Source organism: Lissotriton helveticus, chromosome 7, assembly GCF_964261635.1.
Source record: "Lissotriton helveticus chromosome 7, aLisHel1.1, whole genome shotgun sequence".
NCBI classification, from domain to species: domain Eukaryota; kingdom Metazoa; phylum Chordata; class Amphibia; order Caudata; family Salamandridae; genus Lissotriton; species Lissotriton helveticus.
In genome coordinates, this window is record NC_136068.1 from 32065590 (window position 1) to 32089687 (window position 24098).

A 24098-nucleotide genomic window follows, 5' to 3' on the forward strand; every position below is an offset into this window, starting at 1 on the left:
ATTGGATTTTGCCATCGGTACCTAGCGGAGCGTCTGTCCGCTTCTTCTCTGGTGTTCTGTGGTGCTTCGCAGACGTCTCTGCTGAAGACACAGACACCAGTTTTCAGACACCTGGAGCGCAGCGGTTGTGCGGTATCGTCCGTGCAGCGTAGCTGGAGGAGTGAGCCCTTTTTGTTGTTCGCGGCTGCGAACCAGAAGACTGTTGTCACCGTGGAGGAATCGTTTCCTCGTGTGCTGTGTGTGATCTGAGATTCAGTGGCTGCTGGATCTCGTTTCGAAACAGGGCGGTTGTTACCTTGTGGACAGCCATTTCCATCGGATTGAGCATCGTGGTCCCGGGCAGATTTTCCATGTCTGCGGAACAGTGAGGGGCGTGGCAATAAGGCACTACCCGGATCAAAGCACAGTATTGGAGCCCAGAGGTACTGTAGACTCCATTTGTACTCTGTGCGGTAATGGGGATTACCTCATCCTGTGCCCTAGTTGTTTTTGAGTTCTGACCCCTTATCATTTTTTGTTCATGTGCTGAACTACTGTGGATTACGACCTCTGTTTCTGTGGAGTGAACAGAAGGAGGTTGTTTTGGAGAACTATACCTTGAACTGTGTCTACTGGCTCCAGGGGGAGTTTGGTCCGTTCCTTCACGCCTGCATGGTGCATGACCCTGGGTATGTATGAGGAAGGGGAATCTAGGTGTCTGGTATTTAACTGAGCGGTGGAATGGGTGTATAATCTGTGCTTGTGTTTTGTGGGCATACACCAGATTGTTCCACGTTAGGAGAGGCCATTCGGAGACAGATTTCTTAGTCCCCCACAGTGTATTCAGCAAGGTACGTGGAACAACACCAGTGAGACTATGGAGTGTAGTGAGATGGTGTAGACCTTTAGTAATGGGTTGTCCTTTGTCTTTCAGGTTTCCTAATCCCACGCAGCCCCTTCCCTACCCCTTTTTTCCCTCACCTGATCACCTCTAAGCTCTGGAGGTTTAGAAGCAGAGCTTGGGGAGGTCTTGAGATGGACCATTAGAGCATCATCCAGATCCCGAAGAGCACGGAGAACCCTGACACTCACTCCTGATATTGAAGGAGCTACTTACTCCTGATATCGGAGGAGCTACTCACTCCTGCTATTGGAGGAGCTACTCACTCCTGCTATTGGAGGAGCTACTCACTCCTGATATTGCAGGAGATACTCACTCCTAATATCGAAAGAGCTACTCACTCCTGATATCGGAAGAGCTACTCACTCTTGATATCGGAAGAGCTACTCACTCTTGATATCGGAAGGGCTACTCACTCCTGATATCGGAAGAGCTACTCACTACTGATATTGCAGGAGCTACTCACTCCAGATATTGGAGGAGCTACTCACTCCTGATATTAGAGGAGCTACTCACTCCTGATATCGGAAGAGCTACTCACTCCTGATATTAGAGGAGCGACTCACTCCTGATATTGCAGGAGATACTCACTCCTAATATCGAAAGAGCTACTCACTCCTGATATCGGAAGAGCTACTCACTCTTGATATCGGAAGGGCTACTCACTCCTGATATCGGAAGAGCTACTCACTACTGATATTGCAGGAGCTACTCACTCCAGATATTGGAGGAGATACTCACTCCTGATATTAGAGGAGCTACTCACTCCTGATATTAGAGGAGCTACTCATTCCTGATATCGGAAGAGCTACTCACTCCTGATATTAGAGGAGCTACTCACTCTTGATATCGGAAGAGCTACTCACTCCTGATATTAGAGGAGCTACTCACTCCAGATATTGGAGGAGCTACTCACTCTTGATATCGGAAGAGCTACTCACTCTTGATATCGGAAGAGCTACTCACTCCTGATATTGCAGGAGCTACTCACTCCTGATATCGGAAGAGCTACTCACTCCTCATATTAGAGGAGCTACTCACTCTTCATATCGGAAGAGCTACTCAATCTTGATATCGGAAGAGCTGCTCACTCTTGATATCGGAAGAGCTACTCACTCTTGATATTGGAAGAGCTACTCACTCTTGATATCGGAAGAGTTACTCACTCCTGATATTGCGAGAGCTACTCACTCCTAATATTGCGGGAGCTACTCACTCCTGATATCTGAGGACCTACTCACGCCTGACATCAGAGGTGCTTTTCACTCCAGATATCGGAAGAGCTACTCACTGTCAGGATCTGAAGCAGTATCGCGCCTGCCTAATTCATCTATGACTACCAGTCCCAGAATACCCTGCTTCTAGTAGGCGGGACCTATATAGTCATCGTCAACCCGGAAGTCGGGTTGTATTGGATTTTGCCATCGGTACCTAGCGGAGCGTCTGTCCGCTTCTTCTCTGGTGTTCTGTGGTGCTTCGCAGACGTCTCTGCTGAAGACACAGACACCAGTTTTCAGACACCTGGAGCGCAGCGGTTGTGCGGTATCGTCCGTGCAGCGTAGCTGGAGGAGTGAGCCCTTTTTGTTGTTCGCGGCTGCGAACCAGAAGACTGTTGTCACCGTGGAGGAATCGTTTCCTCGTGTGCTGTGTGTGATCTGAGATTCAGTGGCTGCTGGATCTCGTTTCGAAACAGGGCGGTTGTTACCTTGTGGACAGCAATTTCCATCGGATTGAGCATCGTGGCCCCGGGCAGATTTTCCATGTCTGCGGAACAGTGAGGGGCATGGCAATAAGGCACTACCCGGATCAAAGCACAGTATTGGAGCCCAGAGGTACTGTAGACTCCATTTGTACTCTGTGCGGTAATGGGGATTACGTCATCCTGTGCCCTAGTTGTTTTTGAGTTCTGACCCCTTATCATTTTTTGTTCATGTGCTGAACTACTGTGGATTACGATCTCTGTTTCTGTGGAGTGAACAGAAGGAGGTTGTTTTGGAGAACTATACCTTGAACTGTGTCTACTGGCTCCAGGGGGAGTTTGGTCCGTTCCTTCACGCCTGCATGGTGCATGACCCTGGGTATGTATGAGGAAGGGGAATCTAGGTGTCTGGTGTGGAACTGAGCGGTGGAATGGGTGCATAATCTGTGCTTGTGTTTTGTAGGCATACACCAGATTGTTCCACGTTAGGAGAGGCCATTCGGAGACAGATTTCTTAGTCCCCCACAGTGTATTCAGCAAGGTACGTGGAACAACACCAGTGAGACTATGGAGTGTAGTGAGATGGTTTAGACCTTTAGTAATGGGTTGTCCTTTGTCTTTCAGGTTTTCTAATCCCACGCAGCCCCTTCCCTACCCCTTTTTTCCCTCACCTGATCACCTCTAATCTCTGGAGGTTTAGAAGCAGAGCTTGGGGAGGTCTTGAGATGGACCATTAGAGCATCATCCAGATCCCGAAGAGCACGGAGAACCCTGACACTCACTCCTGATATTGCAGGAGCTACTTACTCCTGATATCGGAGGAGCTACTCACTCCTGCTATTGGAGGAGCTACTCACTCCTGATATCGGAGGAGCTACTCACTCTTGATATCGGAAGAGCTACTCACTCTTGATATCGGAAGGGCTACTCACTCCTGATATCGGAAGAGCTACTCACTACTGATATTGCAGGAGCTACTCACTCCAGATATTGGAGGAGCTACTCACTCCTGATATTAGAGGAGCTACTCACTCCTGATATTAGAGGAGCTACTCACTCCTGATATTAGAGGAGCTACTCACTCTTGATATCGGAAGAGCTACTCACTCCTGATATCGGAAGAGCTACTCACTCCTGATATTAGAGGAGCTACTCACTCTTGATATCGGAAGAGCTACTCACTCCTGATATTGGAGGAGCGACTCACTCTTGGCATCATAGGAGTTAGTCATTCTTGACTGAGAGTCAGATAGTTTCCTTGATATGCTCTAAACTCAGGGAATGGAGGATGTATTCATTCCGAAGTTCATGTGGTTGAGTCTGCTGACTAAGAGGTACTTAATCCTTTACAACTACTTAACTGCTAAATACTCAAGGCTATCTCTATCCTCCATAGAATTCTAGTGTCTGCGACTCCCATGGTGTCTCCCTCCCACTGTTTCTGTGCTCCCTCTGCAGGAATCCTCTCTCCATGGGCTCCTTTCCCATTGGTGGCGGCAAGACTAATGTCTGTGGTTGAGTATTGATACAAATCTATGTTTTTAAACCCAGTGTCAACTCTTCTTTCTTTCAGTCTGTCTCAGTGTCTGGACTCAGCCGGCCTCAGCTCAGGGGGCCGCTGCAGAAGTGATTAATGCCCGAGTGGGAGACACAGTCATCCTCACTGCCCCGGTCACTGCAATTGTGATGACGTCTGTCTGGTACAGAGGGACAGTAGTGGCTGATCCAAAGGTGATCTGCTATCACAGCATTTCAACATCACTACATTTCCTTGGCTCCCAATTCACGGGGCGCGAGACCTGTCGCCCAGACGGATCTTTGGAGATCAGAGACGTGCAGACAATCGACACCGGAAATTACACCGTGAGTGTGGCACAGAGTCCTGCATCCCCGGTAACAACCACCAGACAGCTGTGGGTCTACGGTGAGTGCTCGACCTCTGCCCTGGGAGTTCATGTTTCCTCTTCCTTTGCAGGGTTATGTGTGGCCTTTTATCCTAGTTCACCTAAGGATGTTTTGTGACATGTGTGGTTAGGATGAAATGTCCATTTGATCATTGACCTGCTGCATGACCCTTTCACAAGACGTCATTCTGTACATGGCTGGCATCCATACTCTTGGAGTGGGGATCAGGTTTAACTCACAGTGCCATAAAATGTACAGCAAAGCACACAGATATGTATACAACACCTTCTAATGTTTAATTGTAAGTCCATAAGGTCGTAGGACCTCAATGCTGATGAAAAAGACCTCATGAAGAAGACCTCATGCCTGTCTAATCCCAAACAAGAACCTTAATTCAAAGAACTGCGCCAGTAGTGTGTAACTGAGTACATGCAAACCGTGTGTACTGCAATAACATATGTGACCAAGGAGGACATGTTAACTTGAGCTGGGGCAGGATCCAGTACCAGGTACCATTCTGAATCACCTCACTCGGTTCAGAATCAGTAAAGTTTTCATTTCTTTTCACTTTTGGAACTGGATCAAATTGACTTTTGGAGCAGAATATTTCTTTTATTCCCTTGTGGACTTAAATCCTAGAAACATGTTCTAGACAGTTGGGTTAAAAAAGTAATGTCTTGGGGAATTACACACGCTCTAAAGACAGCCTCTTTACTCTGGATTTCCCAACATTTTGTAAATCCCAAAAAAGTGTAAAGTATTCTTTCCAATACTCCTAACCTTCACGGCAGGATTTATAACAAATATAGGGGAATATATCATTTTATGATTATAAATGATCCTTTCTTGAGGTCTTTCTTCTTACAGTGAATAATAGAAAGCTGTTGGATCCCACCTGTCCTTACTATTGAAATAAGGGCATTTTTACAGATTAAGGTAGCAATTTATCGGAGGAAGCAAAAACTGATTCCACAGTGTATACACATATTTTTCCCGGGGAGTTCTTGTGCTGTGTATGTAATGTTGTCCATAGTGATGATTGTCAGCATTTAATAAGAGTCCTCACTGTCTTAAGTGGTATATGCCTGAAGGTTTAACAGACTTAGGGGCACATTATGATGGCGGACGGACCTGAGTCCGCCCGCCACCATAGAGTAGGAGGGAACCTCCGCATGGCCTGCGGAGGTCCCTCCAGTGCAATTAGGATGTGACTGCACCCTGGCGGTCACATCCTCTATTTTTAACATTGCGGCGGGTGCGGCTTCAAGCTGCACCCGCAGCAATGTGAAAAATGCACGCATTGCATTTGTATGTAGAAAGTGGCAGGCACCGCGCGGTGCCTGCCGCTTTCTGCATACAAATGCAGGGGGGTACCATAGGTACCCCCCATGTGCACCCCCCACCCCCTTCACCTAGGGGGCCCGCAACCGGCCCCCGCAGTGAAGTTACACATGCTTTTCCACGGCGGAAAAGCCGCAGCGGAAAAGCATGTTTCAGAGCCCATCCTAATCTGGCTGACGGTGTCTGAGAGACACTGTCACCATATTAGTGCTTTTCCGCTGCGGTTGTGAGCCAACCGCGGCGGAAAAGCTGCGGACGGAAACCGGGACCCACCAGCCATCCTAATGTGGTGGTGGGTCTTTGGTGGGTCCGCAGAGGATTTTTTCGCATCCTCCGGGTCGGCGGTGGCTTCCGGCGGCCCGGAGGATGCGGAAAATCCTCCATCCTAATGAGGCCCTTAATATCCAATTGATCTGAAAGGGAACCGGTTATTATAATATCATCAAAGGCACATTTGAGAATGTAGGATATCTGTAGTAGCTCCATACGTCCCATGATCTGATAAGGGCACCTTCCTGCACAAAAACAATCCCCTGAGGCATATTCATCTTTCTGTCTGCTGTAGAATCCAGCAGACAAAGAAAGAGGAGAAATAAAGATATTTCTGCTCGTTACACCTCCCCTTGGAAGGCGTAGCATTTTGCCACAGTCCCAGGTTTATCAGTTCTGGTATATCTGGGAATGCGTCAAAACCCACGGGACTTGCGTGGGAACATCCATGCAACGCCCATGGAATGACTTCCAAGGGCAGAGTTACGCAATGCAGTGATTTGTGCTGCATTGCTTTGCTCCAGATTTATGGAGCCACTCAGGTCCACTCAAAGTGGCCTTGCGTGGGTTCATAAATGTCATTTTTGAGCCGCGTTGCGCATGCACCACGTTGCCTGGTGCAAGTGTGACCCAACTGGTCTCATAAAAATGGCCATCACTCTCTATTCAGTCTCTAACTTGTATACTTGGAGCCCATGCAATAAAGCTGTGTGGCGGGGTGGACGGAAGGGCACGGAGACCAGATCTTGGGATATAAGGTTTTATTTTTCCAAAGGTTTTTTTCTTTCTCAAAGTAAATCTCTCCCGGGCCAAGAACGCGGGATCCGTTATTACTGACTCCTCAGGTGGTCTTCTAGCGTTCCTGGAGATGGGCGAAGTGTCTCTGGTTGGATACCCTCCGTGAGGCTCTCCTCCGCGGGACATACGAGAGAGGAAAGAAACACCACGGTCAGATTCTCCTCTTTGTATTTGTTACTCCCACTAAAGAAACCTGCGTAGTGAGGGAACACCAGTGCGCGAGTGTATATACAAATCTTATATACACAACAACAGGGGGTGTCAGTGAGGGAAAGTGCGGGTAAAGTGGGGAGGGGTTAAGCAAGTGAGCCGCTATATCTACAAATATTTACAAAGCTCTATCAGCGCTTTACTCGTGATAGTCAGCTACAGCCTCTCCCCGCCTCCCCAACCAGCCCGACATGCGTTGACGCACCTGGCTGAGCCACACTCCTCCTCGTTGAGTGTGGCTGGGCGATACACCGAAATGTTGACAACCAGGCACAGGAACCTCCTTCTTCAGTTCTTCGGTACCTCTCGTCTTCGCCTCGGTCTCGTACAGTCCTTCTCCTCCTCCATTCACCAGCTCTCCCTTGCAAACCAGCTGCTCGTCTGTGACGTCACACGCCGGTGCTTTCTCTTCCGTCTTTTTCTCCAATCCAGTGGAACCTACGTCATCCGAAGGCGTGTACACGAAGTCCATGTTTGCATAGTTAAAGGGACCATCCTTGCTTTCCTCGCTGTGCATATTCCAAACTCTCCACCATCTGTTGGCCACTCATTCTGGGGGGAAGGTAAAGAGGGAGGCGCACTTGAGTTAGCGTCCCACCATTCGCTCTTCTTGACAATCCACTCGGCTGATCTAGACTCTTTGTTACAGCTTTCTGTTTTTTGGTCATTAGTTTTTGGGGAGAAATTAGGGAGTGCAGGGCTTCACTAACTGAATATAATATGTTAAGTCCTACCAAAGTTAAGAAATCCCAAAGGGACAATCATAATGCATTTGAAGGATGTCTCACTCTTTCTGCAAGACTTCCGGTGCCACAATCCTTCTCTTGCTGGAAAATTCATATCCAAGAATAATCACATTCAAGTAAGCAATTGTGGATATTTTATAGTTCATTATGTAACCGTGTGTGTGTGATCATTACTGTATTTAACCGGTTCAGCCTAGCAAGGTGTTGTTCTAAGTCCTCGTTCATAATGTGAACAGTTCAATGTAAAATATCTTCTTTTAAGATGTCCAAAATGCATGCTGCAAATATACCAGTGGCCTGATTCACAAAGGTAAACTGAGACAGAAGTTTAACTTTACTACTTTTGGTATTCACAAAGGACATTTAGGAGTGATAAAGTTAGAATTTGTCTCAGTTAAAGTTTTGGTCTTAAGTTTAACTGAGACCAAAAAGTTAAACTTTAAAAGGTTAAAATGCGTCTGTGTGTCCCTGCTCTCAGGTTACCTCTTTAGTGGGCACCCACAGGGACAGACTGAAAACATAAAATCGGATATTGCGATTGAGGTAATGCTTCCCTGGTCCCATGCTTCAGCTGATTTCTAATGCCTAAACAAGTCAGTCGGCTTTCATCAGAACCATTTCAGTCACTAATCTTGTATTTGGATAATCATGTGAACTTCACCATAATCACTCACTCCTCCATGCAATTTCATGTATTCCAGTTGTTTTTTTGGTATTTCCCACACTTGTAAATCTACTTCAGGGCTTCAAAAGGCCCCATGGGAAATCGTGTCAGTCTGGTCCATCAGTCATACTGTCATCAACGATCTAGTCCAGCACGCAACTTACCTGGATTCCCATAACTCATGAATGTTCGGGAGTTGCGGGAATCCAAGTAGGTTGCCTGCTGGGTGAGGTCTTGATAATGAAACATGCCACATAGAAATATGAGGGTGAGAGTCTGCTAAAAAAGAAATACTTTTTTCCCCTCCTCTTGTTGAGAAGAGGTTCTGCAGGGTCAACCCAAACCTTTTTTGCCTTCCTCAGTCTACTTTTTGCTGAATTTGTTTTTGTTGGCCTTAGGACTCTGCGCATTTTACCACTGCTAACAGGTCCTAAAGTGCCTGTGCTCTCTCCCTAAAACATAGTATAATTGTTTACACCTGTTTAGCATATTTAATTTACTTGTAATTCCCTTGGAGAGTGGCATATCATATACTCAGGGCCTGTTAATTAAATTCTACCAGCGGGCCAGCAGCACTTGTTGTTCCACCCACCTAGGTGGCACTCTAAAACTAGTCCCAGGCCTGCCACTGCAGACTGCATTCAGTGTTAGACTGCATTGTCAACTTGGCATTTAAAACACCATGTCAAGCCTTAAACTCCCCTTTTAGCGCCAGGACACCGTACAGTAACAGTGCGCTTTATAAGTGTCAAAAATAAAATAAATAAATAAATTATATATAAGCCAACCCTCAGGTATGCACAAGGTAGCCCATAGGGTATACACCCGTTACAACGGATCTTTTACTCCGCAGACCCATTACAACGCGACCATTACTCCGCATACCATTACAACGCATTGCGCTGGGGGGCGCTCTAGGATAGGGAATAAGTATAATTTACTATCCAACACCTTCCCTAGGGTCCACGGGGACTGGAGTTAGAATAGTAAATTATACTTACCACTATCCAGCGCCCCAAGGCGCTATGCGTTGTAACGGTATGCGGAGTAAAAGTCGCGTTGTAATGGTCTGCGGAGTAAAAGTATGCCTTATAACGTCATACATCCAGCCCATAGGGCAGAGTGCTATGTAATTAAAAGGTAGGACATGTGCTTTTAAGTTGTACATGTCCGGGTAGCGAAAACACCCCAAATTAATTTTTTTTACTACCCTGCTCATAGGATAACGTTGGGGATTCCTCATCACATTTAATACGCTGTAATTCCTAATTGAGAGGAGGTAGAGCTCTCATATTTAGTACTCATGGAATTATAATGATGAAACTTCTTTACTGGCATAGTTGGATTTATTGCTACAATTTTGAAAAGGCCCCTATTAAAAAGTTGGCATTTTCCTGCTCTTAGCCCTGTGTGCCTACAGCCTGTCTCTGATTACACGTCTGGGTTCGGTGGCAGCTTAGCTTTGTGTATTCCCTCTAGACAGCCACACAAAATAGGAGCTTAGGTGTTACTTGATGGGCCATCCTTGGAGGATGAGAGTGAAGAGCTGGGCACAGCCTCACTGTTCCACCTGATTATAGCATGAGGGGTGAACCTCTGTGCACTTGAAAGAACCTTCTTTGAAGTCTTTCCCACTTCAAAGGCACCACTGGATATAATAACTGGACCTCAGACTCCACCACTTCAGTACACTTCTGGACCTTTGACCCGTCCACCAGGAAGAAGAACTGCTGTGCTGCTGAAGAACTGCCACTCTGCTGGCCTGCTGTGAAGAACTGCTGCCTTGCTGTGTTTTTCCTTGCTGCTTTCTCTTGCCTGGGTGAGAAAGACTGGTCTTGCATCCCTTGTAGCCAGATTGACACCCAGGGCTAGCTAACTGGCCTCCTGATCTGAAGTCTCAGGGACTTAAAAGGCTTCAAACCACCCTGCTCCTGCACCTGGAACATTGGAAGTGGGGCCAAGATGTTTGCTTCAGCGGTATCGCGGCATCCTCTGCTGTGGGAGCAGAATTGGTACATCGCCGCTGTTGCGAGATCAGGACAGGCGCATCTCCTTTTTAATTGGCATATCACTTTCGGAACAGATGCATCCTCTGCTGCAGGAGCAGAATTAACCCACCTGTTGCGGGATTGACACTGATGCATCGCTTTGACAGCACCACAGATCTTCATCAATGCAACCCGGATTAAGGTACTTTAATTCCACTGGCCTCAAGGGGTCCCTGTATCCAGCCTTCGCTCCATCACAGTCAGCCTGAACTTTTTACTTTGTCCCTGTCCGGATTGACCAGACATCCAAGGTAAGTGCTTATTGCTTCTAAGCACTATTTTTCAGTTTATTCTTTTAAAATCCATATCTCAAGTTCAACTTGTAGGATTTGTGTCATTTTAGACTTGTATTATTTATTAAATTAAGTTATATTTTTCTAACCCGGTGTGGAGACTTTTTGTATGGTGTTTTCACAGTTTAACTGTTTGAAGTGTTGTACAAATACTTTACACATTCCCCCGAAAGTTAAGACTGACTGCTCAGTGCCAAGTTATGAGAGGTGAGCGCAGGTTAAGGTAGGGTGTGCTTGTGACTTACCCTGATTAGGGTTGTGGTTACTGCTTTACCAGGGCTTATACCCCAATCAACAAGGAGCCCAATTTCTAACACTCTCCATTTGGTCTGGTGTACTCACAAGTCAACTATCCAAATTGAATAAGAAGTCCCAAATATGACATTTGAACTCTAAATACAAATATTTAGCAACTTTTTTTATTTTTATTAGTTTTGCTTTGATCGAATTCTGAGATAGTAGTATCGATGGACTTGATATAAAGAGCACTTTCTTTTTCCTTGTTCAACTTTGAGAGAACATGACAATTGACTTTTGACCTCTAAATACACTTTTTAGGTGGATTATTCCATCAATGTTAGATCCTTTACTACAAATATTGTATCATTTAATCATCATTTACATGTTTACATTTTCCTTTATTAACTTAGTGGTTGGAATTCATGCAGTTTGATTTGTAACCTCTAATTCTACTTTTCTAACTTTTCAAGGTAATTTATCCGACATTTCCACCAAAGATTGCTGGACTCCACTCCACGAGTGTCCCGTAAGCCGACTTCTTGGGATTTCTCTTGAGGTACCTTCGTGATCCCTGGCCCGTTGGCCTGTGGGTCCCTGAGAGGGTAAATGTAACTTTCCCTTGGCTTCCCTGGTTGCTCCAGACATGCCCTGACTCCACCACTTGGTGAAGCATCTTTTCTCTTCCTGCGTGGGTTGCTGTTGCAAAGGCTTGTTGGGTCCAATCCAGGCACTGATACCACAGCACTCGACATCCTTTTTGGGACAGCTCGAATCCAGCTCCTGTTCATCGTCGGCGCCTCCTGGTCCTTGTGGCTGCACAGTCAAGTTTCACCTATTCGCACCTGAAGAACCCGACATCGGTGGGCAATTGTCTATCGTGCCCTTGGTCACTAGCTAGTTACCCAGACTCTGTCCCCTCTGCTTTCAAGTTCTTCTCATCCTCGATCCAGGCTTGCATCTCCTCAGACACTTTTCTTCTTCCCAGGCAGCAGCACTTTGCAGCAGATCGCCCTTGAAAATGACGAAGATTTCCGACACCAAAAGACACCTATGCACCCCGCTTCCCTGGGTGAGGTAACTCGAGTACTCCGGTGCTCCTGAGGGTGTTGGCCCTAGAACCCCTTAAGTCTAAAAGGGTTTGCTCAAAGTTCGCTCCTAAGTGTCCTTTTTCTTTAAAAACTCAACCGCGACTTTTCCCATAGAAGCCAACGGCGATTCGCAGCTGTGTTCTCACACTGCACAAGTCCCCCTGGGTCCCCTGTGTCACTACCTTGGGTGGTTCCTTGTGGTCCCAGTGATTCTACAGGCTCTAGACTTTGTGTCTATGCAAGTCGTGGTTCTTATACCACTTTCTTAATATAAGGTTTGGTCCCCCCCGGGGCACAGTGTATATTGTGCTATTTACTGAAGTTCTATTGCTATATCTTGATTGTAAATTGTGTGCTTTGACCTCTAATCTCATAAAGGGATTAGTAGGGAGTGTTTAGAAATAAATACATATATTTTATATATATACCTGGTGTGGTTCTCCTTTCATTTGTTTATTCAAGAGATTGGGGAGAGGAGTTGGCCTAACGGCTAGGGCTCTCGACCTCAGACCTGGGGATCTGGGTTTGAGTCTCGGTAACGACACCAAAACCTCCTGTGATTCTGGGCAAATCACTTAATCTCCCCGTGCCTAAAATGAAAGTGTGTCCTCATGTAACGTAACTGGTGATATGTAAAGCGCTCTGATACCTGATTCGGTTTGGGTCTAGTTCGCGCTATATAAAACTCTGCAAAAAAAAAAATTATAGACTGGTAAAACAAGCTGCTTTACATACATCCAAGACTTAGCCTGAAGGCTGCTCTACATAGCTACCATTAGGATAGCTTTCAATAAAGGTTGTCTTTAACCTATCATCAATAAAGGTCATTTCGTCTGGTTCAAGGTGCCCACTTTAATTAGTGGACAGCATATACCAGGCCAACTTCTTACAGCACTTCTCCTACCTTTTTCCACAAGAGCAGTTCAAACATGATTGGCAGAATATCCTAGTTTGCAAATGTTTCCTACATAATTAAGGCTATGCCATATTTGTAGCATAATACAACATCTGCTCCATAATCTGACAATTTTAACTAATAAATTGTTTGTAGCTCAAATGGATCAAAAGTTACTAAAAAATGTGACTTGTGGTACTGTGAAGTGGACGGCCCTTTGCAAAGGTTGACAGATCACCTTTCTCACTGCTGCATTTGTATCGTACACTGGTACTAATAAGGCAAAATATTTGCAGAGTCTGTTAGTATGTGTAAAAATGTCAAAATAATAAAGTATCAGAAAATATACCACATTACCCTGCAGCCTTTTTTTGCTGCATAATTTAGTCAACACAGAGGCATAATTGTGTCCTCCTTTGCTGCTTAATTCCAGTTGCTCCAAGCAGGCAGCAGATGTTAAAAGTGCTTGTGCATGAAGCAGAGAGACAGTGAAGTTTGCAAACTTAGTTTGGTGGGAGTGCAAATCCTGCATTGCTGATCCCTGATGAGTTGCAGCTAATACTGCTGAAACAAGGCCAGTGGAGATTACAATGGGTGAAGCAGACTGGCCTCAAGGGCAGGGCTGGCTTTAGCGGTGGTGGTGCCCTCTGCAATGTTTTTGGTGCCCCCAATGACCACCTCCGACATGGATCCCCTCACTACGACCCTTTAACAGTGCCCCTCAAGTCTCCATAACCATACTCTCCCTCAGATGCATTTAATTTGATTGACAGTGCCATTCAAACCAGTTTAGTGTGTCAGAGCACTTTACATCACTCGCATTACACGGAGACAATCAATTACACGTGTGTAAATCTCTGTATAGGAAATGTTCCATAAGGCAAAGGACTACAAGCTGTAGTAGTCACATGTGGTTGGGGTTCTCTTTTGAGCACTTTTTGCCACATCAGGATAATCAAACACTAGGGAAAAAACCATAACGCTCTAATCCATACATTGCATTTTGCTTACAGCTCTTAGATGATAGTTAATAGCTCACTGTTCTATATTGAGATTTTAACTTATAAACTGCAAGTAACAAAAGGATTTCTCTGATAAAAGCAGTAACCCAATGACCTATTTACATTAAGTGCACTTTGTGATCCGCATGGTACATGTTCTTTGCAGCAAGCACATTAACGCTCTGTGCTACCTTTTCATGAGTCTAAACTTCCACTCGACAAAACTCCGATCTCTTTCTAGGACGAACATTAAAAACCGGAGTAATCATGACATTTATAGTGTTGCCGAAAATTTCTGGAGGTGAGGAAGAAGGCAGCAAGAACTTTTAAAAGCATAATATACTTGCAAAGTAAGAGCCTGGTGCGATCCCACCGGTTGCACTGCCCTAGAGACGGCCCTTCTCAAGGGGCCTGTGACCTCAGTGACAGAGTCATACTTGCTCTAGGGGGTGCTGCTTCATAAGCCTGACCACAAGACTGGAGGTGAACTAAGGTCCACCTGCTGTTGCTAAGACACCATGACTTCTAAGGTCTTGCAGAGCCTTCTATGGTCTAGCATGGGAATGTGCTTCCTCAGGAGAGTAGTCTCGGGGACTGGTCAAGAAGGCTGAACTTGGTTCCCCAGTTCCAAATTCGGCAGCTCTGACCATAGTGCCACATCTTCTCCCCCACTGAGCACCATATTACCCCACTGAGAGAAACTCGCACTGCCTTCAACTACAACCCACTTGTGCCCCGCAATAAACACCTGGATGTGACTCAATTCAAATTATGCACTAGACAAGAGTAATATGCTGCCTAAAAAAAAGTAAACAAATCCTAGAAAAAAGCACACACTCATGGGGAATGCAAGATTAAGAAAAGCATGTTAAATGCAAAGAGTAACAACATGGCAACCTGAACACTTTTACACTCATTCAGAGCCAGTGAGTGATTTTGCCTGAAAAGTTAAAGACATGACTACAGCACCCGGAAGGGACCCATTTCAATGTCCGTTACTTATATCCTTTAAAAAACGTAAGCAATATGGTTTAAAAAGACCACATCTCTGAGCAAAGAGCTGCTGTACACAATTTGTTTTCTAATCCACCCATCAATCAGGCATTGCAGTACCTCCAGGAATGGTGCACTTCCCCATGCAGTGAAAATAATGCTGTTCACAGAAAGACAAGAAAATAAAAGTAGCGCTTCATTGCAAACTCTGTCAAGTGATGCTGATGTGTTTGGGTGTAAATAAAATCAATCTGGCCACTTTACGACCACTCTGTCTTTCTTTATTTAGATATTTCTTTATTTTTTATATTTTGAACCTTTTAATCCCGATATGCTACACTTTGGAATAGTAAAATGTCAGAAAAACACATTTTGGATCCATTTCAAAGTGGAACAAATAAACAAAAGGAGGAGAACCGTTTCTAGAAGTCACGTTTTTCAGAGAGGAGGAGCTGGACAGAAACAGAGGGAATAAGAGGAAGGAAGAGTGGAGGGGACAGCGGCCGAGCAGAAGTGGACACTGTCCTTGTCTTGGCATGAAGGTAAAGACTGACAGGCAGATGCATCAAAGAAAATACCGGGAGCAAACGGGCAGATTCTCAGAATCTGGCCGTTTGCTCCCGGTATTTTTGCATTTGGGATGCATCATCCAAAATGCAGAAATCACAATGTAAGGAATCTCTAAATAGCAATTCCTTAAATTGCTCTTGCATTTAAGGAATCCCAAAATGAGATTCCTTAAATGCAATGCATGAAACCCAAAAAAATAGCGAATTCGCTAATAGGGGGAGCAAATTACCATGAAGTTGAACTTCGTGGTAATTTGCTAAAACTTTGAAAAATGCATTTTTGTGCATTTTTCAAAGTTACATGTTGCGCACACACATGCCCTTAGGGCATGTGTGTGTGTAACATTTGTGCACACGTCCATTTCAGGGGTGCAACAGGGTGTCCTTTGGACACCCTGGCACCCTTGAAATAGCGGAACATTAGCGATTCGGTAATAGCTAATCGCTAATAAGGAATGTCTTTCCCATTCATTCCTATGGGCCTTTAGGCCCATAGGAATGAATGGGAAAGACATTCCTTATTAGCGATTAGCTATTACCGAATAGCAAATAAGGAATCTGTAGGAATCGCTATTAACATTGCGATTCCTACATGCATCCCGTTTTGCTAGTCTTTAATAGCGATTCCTTAAAATTCGCTATTAAGGACTCGCAAAACATAACTTTGATGCATCTGCCAGTTAGTCCTTTTCCTTCTGTTTCCCTCCCCCTCCACCCCCCACGTCCCCGAACGGACACCAACACCGAGCCTTATCCTATAGGCCTTCCTGGAACGCAATAAAAAAAAAGTAGGGGAACGGAATGTTTGAAATTAAAGAAGCAGGGGCACGCCGTTCCCTGCCGATCCCACCCACTTCGACCACTGGTGCTAGGGTGTGTACGTCAGTCTAGTGTAGGTTTTGTACTAGAATGATTCAATTCCAGTTAAAAATGCAATGCATATATAGGTTTAAAACTTTTCCTACGTTGTGTGTGTGCGGTACAGTGTAGCACACACGCAATGTCCGAAAAGAAAGGAGAAATGAAAACATTTCTCCTTTAAAGCCTACTTTCAAAAGGCAGTAATATGTGGCGCAAAATCCTATATTATTATTTTTGAAGATAGAGATTTGCATAAAAAAGCATGGGTGGTTGCATGGGTTACCCACTTAAAGCCCCCTTGAACCTAAGTAAACAAAGCAGCCCTTCACTCTAGTCTGTGTTACTTTTAGGCAATTTCCAGTGGAAAACAAGTTGTGTGCTGTAAAGCAAATAATCAAAAAAACATTTTGTCCTGGCTTGCGTCACTTTTGTGATGGCTGGAAAGCGCCAAATATTGGTAAATCTGACCCAATTTTTTGTAAAATAACCAACTGTTTTAAGAACTTAAAAACGGAGAGAGTGAGTTGTGTGTTGTGTGTGTATGTTTTTGTCTGAATGTGCTGGTAAAAATCCTACGTGAAATCTGACAACCACTTCACCATAACCGATGACTGAAAGCACCTTTACCTAACTGCGTACAAGAGAATCCATTTATTAGGGGTGTATTATACCTCAAACAGGTCCCCGTAGCTACGCCCCTGGAAACAACCCATGCTACACGTTCTGTGTCCGCAGGCTTTTTTTCCACAGGCTTAATAGGAGAGATTCAAGGCTCTCAGATGTTTACCCTGGTGCCTGAGTCTGAAAATTCCTGTGTGTTACAACCTCAAACTAAAGAATGTGACAACAGGTTATGACATTTGATATTGCTCCCTTTGCCGCTGCATTCAAGCTTGCATCCCTGATGAGGGGTTTTACCCCAAAACGGTCCCAAGATGCTTGTTTCCAGTTCAGGGAAGTCCTGGCTTGGCAGTTTGGGCTGGACTGTTCCCATGAGGCGCAGGGTCAAGACTGATTTTACATATAGCTGTATCTGAACTGCGGTGGCTGAGTGAGCTAACGAATGATGATGGATTCAACCCAGATCTGTGACTGGGGGTGAGTGTCTGAAAAGTTTCGGAGCCACGTCCATCATCTTGTGTTTGCTTTGTCCACCCTAAGTTGGCAGGGTATGCCCAGACATGGGTCCCTTGCTCACTTTGCCACTGGATTCAATCTAGCCTGGCTGATGAGGGATGTTACCCTGAAACCGGTCCCAGGATGCTTGTTTCCGGTCCAGGGAAGACATGGCTTGGCAGTTCGGCTGGACTGTTCCCATGAGGCACAGGGTTGAGACTGATTTGCATATGGCTGCGTCTTAACTTGGTGAAGTGAGCTAAAGAACGATGATGGATTTAATCCAGATCTGTGAGTGGGCGTGAGTGTCTGAAAAGTTTAGGTGCTCCGTCCATCATCTCCCTGTGTTGATATTGGCCGTGATGGTGATGCTGTAAGGACTGGTTCATGTGCACTGCATTAAGTAAGTGTATTCCATGAGGTTTGTTGTGTGATGTCTAGGGTTTTAGGAGTTTATTGAGAGTTTCATTCATTTTTGGGCAGATTCATCAGATAGGTTAACCCCTTGAGAAATGCGATGGTGAGTTGGATGGATAAGTTGGTGATGATCCTGGATTTCTTCAGTGAAGGCTGTTTTGGGTCCTGGAGCTCTGTGGATCTGGTGGAAGTTCTCAATCCAGTGGATCCAGAGCAGTAGATGGCAGCTGAGACATCCCATAAGTTTGAGGGTTGTGACATTGTTCAGGATGTAGGAATAGGAGAACTTTTGAAAGTAGGTGCGACCTCCTCCTGTCGTGTGGGAATGAGGAAGTGGAAGATGTGTGAAGATGTCACTGTGAGCCGTGTCACTGTGCTGAACATTGCCTTGACTCAGTTCATTGCGGTGATGTTGGTGATGCACTCAGAATGGGGTATAAGAGGTCGGTGCTGAGAATCATGACATGTTCTACCAATGTAACTGATGGGCTCTTCTAGTGCCCAGCTGCAAAATGTATTCGAACTCATGACGTGGATGCGCCATATTTCACACTATACAGCACATTCCTGTTCTTTCCTTGTGCTGGCGCACTTTTGGTTGGCCAGCGACAATGCAAGCACCCTTGAATCATGTTGCAAGGGTGCCTGCATTGCAAGCCAGATTGTTTTTGTGTAGAAAGAGACACCTTCCTGCACAAAACAATCCATAGAGGTCATAGTCATAGTCAAATCCTTTATTCGATCAGATACAAAATTATAATAAGAGTACATATGTAAAAAAAACAATTTCCAATATACAATTCTATATTAAAGTTAAAAGTACAATAGGTTATTTTATCCAAAGTAAAAATTGAAAATCAGAGCTATAAAAAACATCTATTACCCTGTTTTAAACTCCTGTAAGATAATTTTCATCCAGGAGCTAGTACTATTGCTGTCTTTTTTCTTTTTTTCATACAGGCCCATAGGAATGAAGCTAATGTAAAACAAGTGAAGGGATCAGATAAACGTTTTTTTAAATATAGTGCCACCTGGCATTGTTTAAAATTCATCTTCTGTAATATCGGTTTTAAGTAATCGTTGCTTTCCTTCTTATACAGTTTGCAAAATAAAACCAAATGCAAATCAGTTTGTCTTGACAGTCTGTCACATGGGCACAGAATTTAATCAGCATGGTTATATATTTTACCAGGATAATCTAACATAAGTAGGATCATATTCAAACGAAACCTAAACAATATGAATCTATGTTGTGCATTTGTGATGTCTGCCAGATAAAAGAAATGTCCTTTCTCTATCGCTGGAGGGATTGATCTGAAGCTTACCACTTCCTGCTTCTGTCCAGGATGTTTCTTTTGTCTCACACTCCACCCTCCTCATAAACATATTTTTGATCTTTTCCTGTGAGACCTTCCTACATTTGACTGGGTCCTTGAACAGTCATGGTTGGCCAATTTTATTCAAGAGTGTTTCTACATAGCACAACCATCTGGATCTCCTACAGTTATCCATATGTAAATAATTCTTTATTATTGTTTGTGTCAGCGGGACTGTGTCCTTTCTCCAAATTGAGTGCCACAAAAGGACAGGGGCCAATTGTATTGTATCTGTGATGTTGGGGGGTCCCAGTTCTAAATGTAAAATATAATTAGGGGTCGAGACGGGGAGTCCAACTAGGAATTTAAAAAACTTATTTTGGATAATTTGTAGGGCACCCGTTTCTACAGTGCCCCAAACTCCAGCCCCATGCGCCACTGCTGCCGTAACTTTGGTCTGATAAATATGTTTTATTGGTAATAATGGTCTATCACCCAATTTTTTTGCGAAAGTTTTTACAGCAGACAGGGTTCTCTCCATTACACCTCTGCGTCCCTGCACTAACTTTGTCCATGACAAGTCCTTGTCAATAAGAACCCGAAAATATGGGAAGGAGTCCACGAACTCTATCCTTTCATTCTCCACATGGAGATACAGTGTTCTCTTTCTTTTTCTTGCTCACACTATCACTGCAAAGGACTTAGTGCAGTTTACCCTCAGTGAGTCCATGAAGGATGCATATGAAGATATCAGATATTGGAGGCCGAACCCCATCCTGGCCATCAACACCGCATCGTCTGCGTTTGCCAAGATATGTAGGAATTGCGAGTTAAATATTGGTACATCTCTTGTAGACTTGGTAAGGGCTTTTTCTACTTTATTTGTATAGATAGAAAAGAGAAATGGAGCAAGGACGCAACCCAGCCTTACTCCTCTGGCGATTTTAAATGGGCGTGTGCAGCCTCCATCTTTTGTGTTACGTACCGAGGCCATAGCATTATAATACAACTGTCTAATAAAAGGTAATATTAATTGATCGACTCCCCTCTCCCTCATGAAAGTCCACAGCTTTTCATGGGTCACAGAGTCGAACGCTGCTGACAGGTCCATGAAAGCCATGGATATCTTTCCCTCCTTCATCCTGGTGTATTTTTCTATTATGAGTGCCAGGTTTAGGCACTGATCTATGGTGCCCCTTCCCTGCTGGAATCCATATTGGGCCTGAACTAAGATATTGTTTTCTTTGGCCATTCGTCTAACATAGAAAGGAGGAGCCGGCCCACGAGTTTTGATGTTGTGTCCAGTAGGGCAATTGGCCTGTAGATTTGTGGGTCAGACCTGTACCCTTTTTAAAAAATAGGGACCATAACACATGCAGACCAAGATTAAGGGGGACCGACTCGAATTATGCTATTCATCACGTTCGTCAATAATGGTGCCCATAGGTCTGGTTTTCCCTGAAAAATATCCAAAGAGACACCATTCGGTCCAGGGGCCTTGCCTGAGCTGAATGACATCAAACTTCTCCTTACTTCCCTGAGTGAGAAAAAAGGGAGCATGTTGACCTTTAGTTCCATATTAACAGATGGGTATTGGAGTGTTGAGGCAAAAATATTCTCAAAATGGGCAACCCAAGCTTCCTCATCTACATTGTTATCTACTGTGGGATCTGCAGGATTTTTAAAGTGCGGTGCATTTATTATCCTCCAGAAATCACGGGTGTTACCCATTTTTGCTGCCTTTCTAAGATCCTCCCATATATCTTCTTTTATTGCCTTCTCTCTATTTCTCGTTTTAAATTTATATGTAGCCCGCAGTCCCCTGATTTCATCCTGGTTTCTGGGTCTGCTTTTCAGAGCATGCATCAAAGCTCTCCTTGCTGCTGAGCAAGGTGAGTCAAACCATCCCCTTTCGGGTCTCTTACTCCATAGAGGTGTTCTAATCTTTCTAGCATGGGATGCTACGCGTGTTCCACTTGGTATGGTACCCACCGTAGAAGAGTGTACTGCATGGGGAACAATCATTGCAAGTATCTAATCTACTATTCATGACACACCATCATTGGAGATGTTATGGGAGGTGTTATAACAAATACATAGTGAGGATAAAAGTGCACCAGCTCTAGATTTAGGAATTAAAGTAATAGAACATTTTGAAACTGTTTCCTCAATAGTTCTGAATAACATTAGAGGAGAAGCCACAATTCTGGAGTGCACCAGCTGTAAGCATCAATTCCTCGTCAAGACTGTGAAGAGTAGCCTCGTAAAAAATCTCTACAGCTCTCTGTGGGATACTTTAGGTTCTCAAGCTTCAAATCCTCAACTCAAAAGAAAAAATGAGACGCATGGCTTCAGTAAAGAGAAACCTGCACCAGAAACTAGGAAAAGGCAGAAAGCAAAACAGAAAACCTGGACTGGATGTCCTCCACTGGGTTGTCCATTGTGGTGGATATAATTTGGAGGCCTGTGATAAAATCAGAAAGCCGGGTTGGTATCGGTATTCTTCCCACTCTCTGCAGGACGCTTGAGACAGTGAAACGATGGATTTAGGCCCAGATCTTTGTACTGGGGTGAATGTATGACATTGTTCTACATCAACTGTGTTTTTTGCTATTGAGACAGTCAAAGGACAGAAAGAAGTGGATGGACTAAGTTTTGCAGAAGGACAAATACATCAGACAGAAAAAGGACCCATCAAATGAGATTGAAGCCGGTGTGAAGAACGATACAAAAGGTTTGAACTTGAAGACTAATTTTAAAAAAAATTAAATGAGCCAGGCTTATCTTGGACATTTGATCCAGCTCAACTCTCCAACAACCCTCAAACTCATCCCACTTAACCCAGGAGAAACTTATTTCTACTCATTGGTGGGGCCCAAAGCACCACGAGTCACACATTCACACACCACACTGCCCCAGAATCAGTGAAAAAGAAGGCGAGCTGCTGGTTAGCGGGGTACCTTATTAACTGAAATTCTATATTTTACACATTATATACATTTCAGGGTATCTTTCATCCTGTTATAGGGAAAACAAAACATCAAAGTACTCCGCTATTTGTTTGATGGATCAACCAGGGACCAGCCTTTCTCACTCAACAAGTCACTCCCTACCGGCCCACCCGGTCCCTGCGATCCTCAGATCGACACCAGCTGGAGGTACCCCGCACCAAACTGGTTTCATGGGGCGATAGAAAATTTCTCGTATCAGCACCCAAGCTCTGGAATACTTTGCCACCATCCATAAAAAGTAGCCCATCCCTCTGGTCCTTTCGAAAGCACCTTAAAACCTGGCTTTTTGATCAATGACCCCACCCTCCTTTATGGTTGAATTCAGCAGATACTTAGCGCCGAGATGCCCACGGGCCCTCGTTCGCGCTTTAAAAGTGTTTAAAATAAATAAATAAATAAATAAATAAATAAACTAGTAGAAGTCATTTAATGGCGATTAAGACCAGCTCAATCACAGTATTCCCATAACTTTTAACTTTAAATTCTGTCATGACCTTTATTAAGATAAAAAAATAAAACAGACACAAGTTTATAATTTCAAAAGTTTATCTTCTTCATTTAGGAAAGAAATCTAGAATTTTCTTTGGACAAGCAAAATGTTAAGCATTTATTTAGCACGTGTTAAGGAAAATAAAATTAGAAAAGCATATTACCCATCTGTCATAGGCAAATGACAGAGTCACATTAAACAAGCTATCTATCTTTCTATTCTCCTCAATGCCTCCCTTCTGACATAAAATCTCTGCAATCAATCATCTTCTTTGCTCCATCAAAGTTAAAGTCCAAAAATATTTCAAAGTCTCTAGCACCATAAAATTGTTCAAACCAACAGCATGTTGTGGTGCAAAATAAAATCCCTTGAGCCAACTTTTCTCCCTTTTCGCGCAAGCTCTGTTTATACCTTTTTTCTCTAACTATTTACCTTAAAATTGAAACTTTTAGGGTCCACAGTCTTTTTTGATTGGCCCATTAGAGGGGTGGTGAGGATCACCTCATGTACTCCTTGTTTAAACCAGTTTAACTTATAGCCATGTCACTCTCAAGGCTTCCTCACGATGTCATTCCTCAAGTGTGTGCTTGTCGTTCATTCCTTGTATCATTTATTCATATTAGTTGGTATCTGAGACTGCCATAGTCCTCCAATTGCTGTAATTCTCTGTTCCTGTTTTATTGTATTACACTTGGCCCCTGTTGTATTTTTTGTTGTTCTTTAGCTGCTCCTGTCATTTTTTCCCACTCTGTACCGCCCACCTCCTGCTTGCCCCTCCTACTTCCCAGGACTATTTATGGAGGCTGCAGCTCGGACGCACACCGGACGGTGCACAATAGGCAAGCCCATCTGTGCCTGGGTTTCACCCAGTTTTCTTTTCTTTTTTTTTTTACAAAAAAGGGGGAGTGTGGCCCATTCGGACATGAGTGGGGTAAGGGCCCATATAATTTATGAAAAACAAGGAACCCACACTCAAAATCTTTTCACACTGTTTTAACTCAGGATGAAGAAAGATAAACAAACCTGAATATGTTTATCTCGGCAATTACTTACGCCGTTTTATTCAAGAATTTTTTGAAGTGAAAAAACGATTTATATCAAGAGAAGTATCAATGTCTTGAACTTACTTGCCAAACACGTAAACTTATACAAAATCAAAAAAATACGTGAATGCACAAACATGTGAAAGGGTACATATGCATTAAAGACTCAAATCCAACATAACATAATTGCGCAATAATTAGACA

At 44.2% G+C, this 24098-nt stretch overlaps 1 long non-coding RNA gene across 1 annotated transcript in view; it reads left to right on the forward strand.

The window, feature by feature from the left end:
* Nucleotides 1-24098, forward strand: part of LOC144767958 (uncharacterized) — a 161476-nt gene that overhangs the window by 85962 nt on the left and 51416 nt on the right. Inside the window, exon 3 of the long non-coding RNA XR_013598399.1 lies at nucleotides 4153-4503. This is a non-coding gene — a long non-coding RNA (uncharacterized LOC144767958). The remainder of the gene's footprint in view (nucleotides 1-4152; nucleotides 4504-24098) is intronic.